The sequence below is a fragment of the Carassius carassius genome, chromosome 32 (genome assembly GCF_963082965.1).
Source record: "Carassius carassius chromosome 32, fCarCar2.1, whole genome shotgun sequence".
Classification (NCBI taxonomy): Eukaryota; Metazoa; Chordata; class Actinopteri; order Cypriniformes; family Cyprinidae; genus Carassius; species Carassius carassius.
The window spans coordinates 30,188,668-30,199,353 of record NC_081786.1 but is presented as its reverse complement, the minus strand read 5'-3'; the positions used below and the strand labels follow the sequence as shown (position 1 = coordinate 30,199,353).

Sequence of the window (10,686 nt, the reverse complement as noted above, 5' to 3'; positions counted from 1 at the left end):
TGTGTCCTTGTGCAACCAAGCTGAGTTTGTGTGTGTGTAAATCAGCTTTGAGATGCTCACAGTCATTATAGAAAAGACCTAAGACGTCATTCAGTGCTTCTGCGCTTCTGTTCATACTCCAGATAAACACCTAGCATACAGTAGAAGACGTGACTTTCAGTTGTGTAAATTCAGAGGGAACTTGTTGTCTTTGTCCAGCTCAGGGACATGAGGTGAGGAGAACAACACAAGCCCAGCAACAACACACAGCACGTTAGAGTATGGTTCAAAACACCATTTACTATAAATTACTATAGTATTTTGTCATGTGGGTTAGGCTCATCATTACAGTCTGATCATTAGCCTGCATCCTGAACTGATCAATCAATCAATCAATCAATCAATCAATCAATCAATCAATCAATCAATCAATCAATCAATCAGTCTTTTATTACACTGACATGAAAAAAATACACATATCAATGATTTTTCTTTAATATCTAACACACCACATATTTTTATTGAGAACTTATGTCCAAAACTGAGTAAAAAACACATTTTACTCACAAGCAAAAACATTTTATTTACATAAACTAAATCAGTACAATTAATAAACAATGGCATACATTATTTCAAAATAACTAAAGAGAGACACTTGTTCTATTGTTTTTGGTAATTTGACAAAAATGGGTTGTATGAGCCCTGTAAGATGATTTTTTTTTCTTAATACATAAAACAAAAAATACATAAAACAAAGCTTAGCTACTAGAGTATGTTGCAGGAAAATACTATCTCAGTCATTCTACTTCAAAATTTGTACATTTATTTCAATATGTTGCTGTCTATTTGTGTAAGTTACAAGCAATTACTGTGTGAAAACTGTTTTGCAGATATTTATAGGTGAATTAATAAAGTTCTTCATTTAGTATGCATCAATATGCTTGACTTTAGTTTATTATATTCATATAACAGCATGTGCCACACTTTAACAGATATTTAAGAAGAGTAACCCGTGCTGTGTTTAAAAGGAGGGTTTTTGTTTAGCCGTCACTCAGTGTATTTCACGCAGGCAGATCATCAGGCAGCCTCCTGTAGGGGGTCCTTAAGAACACGGAAGTGCGCCAGTGTTTACAAGCGAGTGGAAGAACACGTGTGTGTGATGATCAACAGCATCAGCAGAGATTGCAGTCATGGGATTTGTGTGTGTGTGTGTTTATGTGTGTGAGAGCAGCTGTGAAATAAATACCATGTTGCTGCGCTGATCGGGTAACGTGACGTGTCTCTATAATGACTCTTGAATATGAAGCAGACAGTTGTGCTGATATAGGAGCTGGTCAGTGATTGTGTGTGTGTTTCAGTGGCAGTAAGGACAGCTGTTATAACATGCTGCAGTGTGTGTCTGCTGGTCACTATCATGGCTCTCGCAAACCTCATGCCTCACACACATGGTGAGATCATTTAACACATAATAATAACACATGATCTCTTATCTGAACAGAGGAGTTCCTCTACAGGGTCTCCTCAAGGATGTGTGCTGTCTCCACTTTTATTTATCTTATATACAAATATGTGTCAAAGCATGTATGATAACAGAATTATCATAAAGTATGCGGATGACTCAGTTATTTTAAGTTTACTTAAGGAGAATGAGACCTCACATGGCCCAATTATTTAGGTTTTTGTCAATTGGTGTGAGGAATCTTTCTTACAGCTTAATATATCAAAGACCAAGGATATGATCATTGATTTTAGGAAAAGTTCTCATCCAAGTGAACCAACCTCAATTAAAGGCCAAACAATAAAGTATGTACAATCATACAAATACCTTGGGACTATTATTGATGAGAAACTGAATTTTGAAAATAATTGTGAGGCTCTGTGCAAAAAGGGGCACCAGCGTTTGTATTGCCTAAGTAAATTATCCGTGTTTAATCTTGACCGAGCAATAATGAAAATGTTTTATTATGCTTTTATTGAATCTGTGTTGTCCTTCTCCACTGTAGTATGGTATGGTCATATATCTTTAAAGGCAAAAAATCAGTTAGACCAGATAGTAAAATGGTCTGGCCGTTTGATAGGTGAGTCTAAACCAGGAGTGGCATCCCTGTATACCAAACAGTTACAAAGGATGGCCTTCTCAATCTTAGATGATGACTCTCACCCCCTGCACAGTGAGTTTCAGTTATTGCCGTCTACTAGGAGGTATAAAGTCCCAAGGTGTAGAACGAAAAGATATAAGAGCAGCTTCGTACCAAATGCGATTACTATGATTAACAAAGTGTAGAGGTGGTTCTTAGAAATGTTGTACTAGGGTTTTATGATTTTTATCTGTTTTTTATTTTAAATTGTTTTTTTATTGATTTTTAAGTTGTTTGTTTTTAGGTTCTTTTACAAAGACCACATGTAATGTTTTGAGAGCACTTTCTTTCTTGAGAGCACTTTACTCAGTATGAGTATTTACTTATTTGTCCCTATGTGTGGTGAAGTGTTCTGTGTTGTGTGTTTTTGTATTGGATGCCATAGTCATTGCACTGTAAAACAAATTTACCTACGGGTACAATAAAAGTAACCTAACCTAACCTAACCTTCCTGCAGTAGTGTACTGCAGTATGACATGCGATAACTTCATCAAAAACTAGTTAAAATCTCCTCAGACACAGCAAAGTGATTACTTTAAAAACAATATTCGTTTTTGCACAGGTAAAAACTGACCAATTATTGACCCAACACCGGTAGTGTATTATGTGTGTAATGACGCGGAGGCGGCGTTAGAATCCATGTGCAGTATTTTAATAACATCCACAGCAGACAAATCCAAAACAGTAGGCAGAGAATCATAAACGTTAGAAGGCAGAGGTTCGTACACAGATAGGCAGTCCAATCCAAACAACAAGACAGTGGGCAAATCCAAAAGGCAGAAACAGGGAAACCAGGCAAAGATCATACACAAAAAGGCAAACTATGGCAATGGAAAGAACGCTCGGTAAGGCAGACAGGCTGGCAATACTTCGCAAAGTACTTGTTAAGTACGCTTAAATGTCTACCAAACAGGAAGTTACAGGTGAAGCAGAGGGAGTGGAACACAGTCAGTACTCGGGTGAGGGCCCCCTCTGCTGGCATGGCATAACAGAATCCCCCCCCCCCCTATGAGCGCCTCCTGGCGCTCTACAAGGACGTCCCGTGGTCGCGATTCTGGACGATCCGGTCTGGCTCTATGAAATTCCTCAGTTAACGAAGGATCTAGTATGCTGGGGCGGCCACCCACGATCTCTCCTCTGGTCCGTATCCCTCCCAGTCCACCAAGTATTGAAGCTGACCCCCTCTCCGTCTGGAGTCCAACAACTCCTTTACCGCATAAGCCGGGGTTTCCATTAATGTCCAGCGGTGGAGGTGGCTCCCGGTTCTCAACGTTGGGGTCAGTATTCGGGTGGAATGGTTTCAGGAGGGAAACATGGAAGGAGGGAGAGATACGGTAATTAACGGGCAGCTCCAGTTCATAAGTGACCGCATTAATCTGTCTTAAGATTTTAAATGGGCCTACGTAGCATGGGCTGAGCTTCTTGCTGGGCAGCTGCAACTTGAGGTCTCGAGTGGAGAGCCAGACTCTTTGTCCAGGTTGGTAGGGGGAATGTGGACGACGTCGTCGATTAGCTTGGGTTTCGTGACTCCTGATGGCTTTTTGCAGACGTACATGAGCACTGTCCCACACCCTCTCGCTACGATGAATCCAGTCGTCGACTGCAGGTACTAGTGACGGTTCTCCAGACCACGGGAACATGGGGGGTTGGTATCCTAGCACACATTGGAACAGTGTAAGGCCTGTGGATGAATGCCTCAATGAATTTTGTGCGTATTCTGCCCATGGAAGGAACTCGGACCACCGATGCTGCTCACGTCCACAGTATGACCTGAGGTATCTGCCAATCTCCTGATTCAGTCTCTCCACTTGTCCATTTGATTGAGGGTGGTAACCTGAAGTTAAACTGACATTAATATCCAATTGTTTGCAAAATTCTCTCCATACCTGGGACGTGAATTGTGTTCCTCGGTCAGAGAAAATGTCTTCGGGGATACCGTACATCCTGAAGACATTGTGGAACATCGCTTGAGCTGTATCCATAGCTGTGGGAAGACCTTTCAGAGGTATGAGTCTACATGCCTTGGAGAAGCGATCAATGATTACAAGGATTGTGGTGAAACCATCAGATGGGGGTAGATCGGTGACAAAGTCAATGGATAGGTGTGATCAAGGTCTCTGCAGTATGGGTAATGGTTGTAGCAGACCTGATGGGAGCTCGTTGGGGGGGTTTGACTGTGCACACACAGGCCATGATTTGACGTAATTTGCTACATCTTTGACCATAGCAGTGAGATTTTTAACATTGCGCTTGGAAACACTCACCCGGCTGTTATCAGTGAAGTCTCTCCGGGCCTTGAGTGGACACATTGCGTTGCGATGGGCTGCACTACCGCAGTAGAAACATAATTTCTGGGTGACTCGTCCTGATCTATCTTCCGATGACAGCCTTGTAACTCCTAGTTGCATGGGCTCAGAATTGGCATGATCATTGACATGACTTGATTCAGACATCTGTGTAATTTGAGGGATATGCATGACGTTCGTTGACTTGGGTTGAGGGCGGTGAGTGCGAATGAGGTTATCGATCGTGATAGCCAACGTGACATAAAGTTGGCTAAAGTCAGAGAAGGAATAGTCCTCACCTTTACAATCGAGCTCTGCCTGTAGCTCCAGACTTAAACTGCGACGAAACATGGCCTTGAGCGCTACGTCGTTCCACCCACTCTGAGCAGCAATTTTTCTGAACTCGATAGCATGTTCGGCGGCCGATTTGCGGCCTTCAGTGAGTTATATTAGACGAGTGGATACATCCTTACCCCCTGCCGGGTATTCAAACACATCTCTGAGTTGTTTTATGAAATATGGATAGGATGTTTGAAGCATACGGTCAGTTTCCCAAACTGCTGCGGCCCACTCGATCGCGTTGCCCGTTAGCCATAACATGAGGAAAGCACACTTCTTCTCATCAGAGTCAAAGCTACTCCCTTGATGCATGAAAAAGATCTCAACTTGCCGAAAGAAACCTTTACATTGTTCAGCAGAACCGTTGAATTTGTCAGGAAGAGCAAAATTTACCTTTATGGGCATAGGTGGTGGTAGCGATCGTAGATACTGAGTGTGATAGTCGTTAGCCACTTGAGCTTTAGCCAGTTGGTCACGGTACTCCTTGAGAACGTCGCTCTGATAAGCCAACGCGGCCTGTAGATTCGTTACTTCTGCTGGATTCTTCGGTGGCGAAGTATTATGTAATGACGCGGAGGCGGCGTTAGAATCCATGTGCAGTATTTTAATAACATCCACAGCAGACAAATCCAAAACAGTAGGCAGAGAATCATAAACGTTAGAAGGCAGAGGTTCGTACACAGATAGGCAGTCCAATCCAAACAACAAGACAGTGGGCAAATCCAAAAGGCAGAAACAGGGAAACCAGGCAAAGATCATACACAAAAAGGCAAACTATGGCAATGGAAAGAACGCTCGGTAAGGCAGACAGGCTGGCAATACTTCGCAAAGTACTTGTGGCTCTGGCCACGCTTAAATGTCTACCAAACAGGAAGTTACAGTTGAAGCAGAGGAGTGGAACACAGTCAGTACTCGGGCGAGGGCTCTCTCTGCTGGCGTGGCGTTACAATGTGACAAGATTTCTGTTTCAAGTAAATGCTGCTCTTTTTTCATCTGTGAATCCTGAAAAATAAAATGTATGACAGTTTCCACAAAAATATTGTGCAGCACAACTGTTTTCAACATTGATAATAATCAGAAATGTTTCTTGAGCAGTAAATCATCATATTTTCATGATTTCTGAAGATCATGTGACACTGAAGACTAGAGTAATGATGCTGAAAATACAGCTGTGCATCACAGAAATAAATTACACTTTGACTCATTCGCACAGAAAACAGCTGTCCACCTTTCACTCAAGTGGCCACGCCCTTAATTATGCAGAACTTTAAGGCTTAATTTAATTTAAACGGATGAGTTATTCACCCCCTCACAGTTGTCATGAAGGGCAAAATTAACTATATAGAATAAAACCATTTTTTGCACTAGGCTGTAAACGTTTTTTTTTTCTGCTGTAAAGTTGGCCATTTTAACATGGGGAGTCTATGTGACTGACTCCCTTTTGCAGCCAGCCTCAAGCGGCCAGTCTATGAATTACAGTCACTTCCGTGTGGGTTTCACGAGAGAGAGCGGGAGGTTGCCGCTTAAGACAAACATTAAAATCTGATCATTTCCCACAAACAGGTTCTTTTGGGCTGGTTTAGTTCACTAGTTTGTTTATGTAATCTAGGGCAGGGCAATATGGCAAAAATTTTTATATAGGGTTTTTTTTAACTAGTCAAGTTGAAAACTGTAACTACAACATGATTCAAGTAACTTTTTTAACTCTCTAGTCGAAGAAAATTCTATTTCAAGTGCAGCACACATGAAGTTGTCAACATGATGTAAATGTTAAACAAATCACTTAAAGGTACAGGTTGTAGGACCTGCCACTACAGGGCGCACTACCAAAGCAATAACAATCGCGTGGTATGATGGCATTTGTTGTCTTCTACTCAACCGCTGACGGCCATCAATCAGACGATATGAAAACGAACCACTTGTTCAACAAATATATAAACTCGTGTACATTCAAACACAATAATTGGGCATACATAGCAAACGCGAGTTAAATTTGTGTGAATAGATTACATACAAAGTCAATGCAAAGACGCGATTAGACTATGGATCAGACGCATCTGCGCGCGGGTCTAGAGATGCGATGCCCCGCGTTTGGCGTGTATGCCATAATACTAATCTTGTTGATCAAATCAACTCACCTGTCGAGTAAAACACAAGCGAGATTGGCATCTCTTTAAAGTTGAAGTTTTTCGTGAAGCTCTCTCCATCTAGAAAATGCAACACCGATATTGATCGTCGCTCTTTCTCTCCTCTTGTCCCAAACTCTTCTTGGGTCGTTTGGTTGGCCCGTACGCTTACATTTACGGGAGCTGTCCTTGTCGACAGAACCAGCGGCAGACGGTAAACAGTAATTATGTTCCATAAATAAGTAACACAATCCACCATAAAACGTGCAAGAAGAAGTAAATAAGGAACTGCTTGAAGCAAGCTAGTGGTTTGCTGGACGCTAAACACCAAATGTGGTTTCTACGTCAGTAAAGGCGGGAACAAAGGGTAACTAACGTCATTGACAGGCGACTGCACTGCCGCGTATCACGGTTTAGAATGGGAATTTTCTCATGTTTTACAGGCAGTTGAAAACATTAGAGATATTGTTATTAATCAGCTGGACAAAATATATAACACTAGCCTAGTGGTTTTTGGATACTTTACTGCAAATATCTTACAAATTGTACCTTTAAATATCTTGCAGACAAAAGGCATGAACTACAACTAGATCCTGTACAAACTTGTCACATATTATACACATATTATATGTTCAGAATAATATGAGGGAAATGCTTTAAAAAATAATGACTGAAGGTATAAAACCAGTAGACTTATTAACTATAGTTGTTCTTTAAAAAAAGAGCAGCTTTCAGTCTGTAACCATGATGCAAACATGACATATCAGACATACAGTAGTTGTTCCTTAGAGGTTTTTTATTAAATTGCACTGCTTTTCCATTATTTTTCTGTGTAAACATGGAAGCGTTCGACTGTTGCACTCACGTCTCATGTATGAAACGACAGTCTAAAACAATGTGCTCAAGTTACAGAAGTTCAATCCCATCTTCTTGCATGTTTTTCTTATTCCATTGGTGCTTCACAAAAGCGCTTTCTGTGTGAATGCTGGCTAGTGATATGAGTGGTAAATCATGTGCAGTTGGATCATTCTGTTCTCTTTACTGTTATCATTGTAATATTGTCAAAGTGTGATTCTAACGTTTGGAAATATTTCTATTCAAAATCACGATTCCTTGATTCCCAAAAAATAAAATTGTGGAAAAAAAAAAAATTGAATTAATCGATAAAATCTGAAATATTGCACAGCCCTAACATAATCTCATACTGTGTACACAATTATATTATTAAATCACCCAATAATGATGTTAAAAATGGATGCTATACAGTCTAAAGCATATAAAGTGAGTAAACTCATATTTTTATCAGCTCAGCTTTTTACATAAACCATAAGAAACCTTAAAAACTTTAACTTCTTCCCTTCATTCAAGCTCTTGGTTTACACATGCGCATATCAGAAGCTCATCGGTCTTCGGTCCGAGTGGAACTGTTTCCTCAGTTCAGTGACTGTCGGAGGAATTAAAGTGAGTTTCGATTGAGTAACTTATCAATCTTTGCTGATTCAGATGTTTCGGTCTAATTTGATGAACTAGTTTAACTAGTTCAATAAAAAGAACCAGTTCATAAGAATTATTCATATTTGAACCTGACATCACTTCAGACTAGGGATTCAAAATATTATTGGAATGAAATCGGAATCGGCCTAAAATTGAGATATCGACATCGGCCCGTTATGAAAAATTATGCCGATATGCTTTGACAAATAACTCCCATGTGCTCAGTGTGAGCTAGTGATAAGATCACATCAGCAGTGCTGTTGGCTTACTTGTATTAAATGAAAGTATAATACACAAAAAACATTAAGCTTGTGTTTTTGATTAAATAAGGCAGTAACTGATGTCATAAAATAACCAGTCTGTTTTGATTTTAAGGTCAGAAGCTATAGTTTGCATGCATAAAAATAACAAAAATGGCATGTGTAAATGAAATACTTTTATTTAGATATTTATTCATTAATGTGTAATGTTTTTTTTTTCAAACAGATTATGAAAACTTACATACAAGGAGCTCTAAAATATGTTCATAATTTTTACAACTCTTTTGCTTTAGACCATCAGCAACTGTTAAATCTTCAAATAAAATTTGAAGCTTACCACTGCATTTGTCTGAGAAAAAAAATTATTTAAAGCTGGTTTATAGTTATTTTCAAAGCATTCAGTGTACTCTCATTATAAAATGACTTCATTGTTATTTAATTATTTTATTTAAAAACTAAGCAAAATTAAAAATATTTTTATAATCTCTGCACAGGAGAGACTTATATAGAGGAAATATATCCATATCACCAAAATGATTTAAAAAATATCTGATATTGTCAAAAATCCAATATTGTGCTTCCCTACTCCAGACCATGTTCCCGAGGCTCTGGATTACAGCTAATAATGCTGGAAATAATGCTCAGTTTTTTGCACAGACCGATCGCTTTACAAAACCTCACTATATTTATTGTCAGGAGCCACGGGGATTGACGCTCAAAGTGCTGGTAGCCATTGACTTCTGTACTGTCAGCTGCTGAGATGTTTGCATGTGAGATGCCTCGGATCACTTCCTGTTGCTGAGGAGAAATGAGCAGAACGGCTTCAGGAGAGAGATTTCAGAGTCCCACATGTGCGTGAAGCCAGGCAGCTGCATTTCCTCTTATTCTCACACAAGAGTGCTGTCAAATATAAAGGCCTTGTTGTTTTAGACTGGAGAAGGTTAGACTGGGAATTAAAGGGAATTTAATGATTCTGGTTCTGATTCCAGACTCCTTTAGTTGTTCTGAGGCAGCAGAGCTCAGTAATTGATCCTGACTATATAACGCAATAGAACAACATGCTTAAATCTTAAAGCACTCATATCATGAGGAATCACAGTGTAAATATTAAGCAACATCACAGTCTCTTCAAAGACCTTAAAAGGCATATTCCACTGCAAACACTGGAAAAAAAGTAGTCCATTCAATGGAAATCAGAGCTCTCTAAATTATTGAAAATGTCTTCCACTCTATAGGACCCTAAGAAATCAGTTTTTTTGTTCCCAATTTTTTCTTATACTTTTAAAATTTTTGTATTTATTTATTTTCCCTAATTCCTGACTTAAAACAACTAAAAAATCATGTGTAATTAATTGAAACCAACGTATATTATATATTTTAACAACATATTTCATTTTTAGCAAAAATTAATTTTTCCCATATTCTTGTCCCAAATTCCATTTTAATGGTTAAAAAAATTTTAATAATCAAAAAACATGTCTAATCAATTGAATTAATAAAACTTTAACAACCGCTATTACAACCAGTAATAGCTATAACAACCAGTAAAATATGGAGTGCCACAAGGATCTGTCCTAGGTCCTCTGCTATTTTCAGTATACATGTTGCCCCTTGGAAATATTATTAGAAAACAGGGGATTAGTTTCCATTGTTATGCTGAAGATACTCAACTATATATCCCAACAAGACCAGATGAAACTTTTAAATTATCTAAGCTAACCTAGTGTGTTAACAATTTTAAAGATTGGATGACCAATCATTTCCTTCTATTGAATTCAGATAAGAGAGAGATATTACTCATTGGTAGCTTTACTTTTAAAATAGGTAAGAACAATTGTGTGATAGTCCTTAAAGTATGAGTAGAAGTAGTAATACCAATAATAATAATAATTATTTTGAGAAGAACATTATACTCTACAATAGTAATATATTTCTGTCACAGTTTCTTCAATTACATTTTTTTTATTTTGATGGGTTTTAGTGAAGAGCTTTGAGTTTTCTACCATAGTTTAGGAGTGCATTTTGAGCTGTAGTTCTGGGCAGATGAATCTGGATTTGGATTGTT

The 10,686-nt window shown here is 38.8% G+C and overlaps 1 long non-coding RNA gene across 1 annotated transcript; it reads left to right on the top strand.

Annotated features, from left to right (window-relative positions):
• Positions 1-1,135: 1,135 nt before the first annotated feature.
• LOC132113324 (uncharacterized) lies at positions 1,136-9,689 on the top strand. Its single transcript, XR_009425150.1, has 3 exons — positions 1,136-1,182; positions 1,307-1,427; positions 9,318-9,689. It is a non-coding gene; the product is annotated as an uncharacterized LOC132113324 (long non-coding RNA).
• Positions 9,690-10,686: the final 997 nt, after the last annotated feature.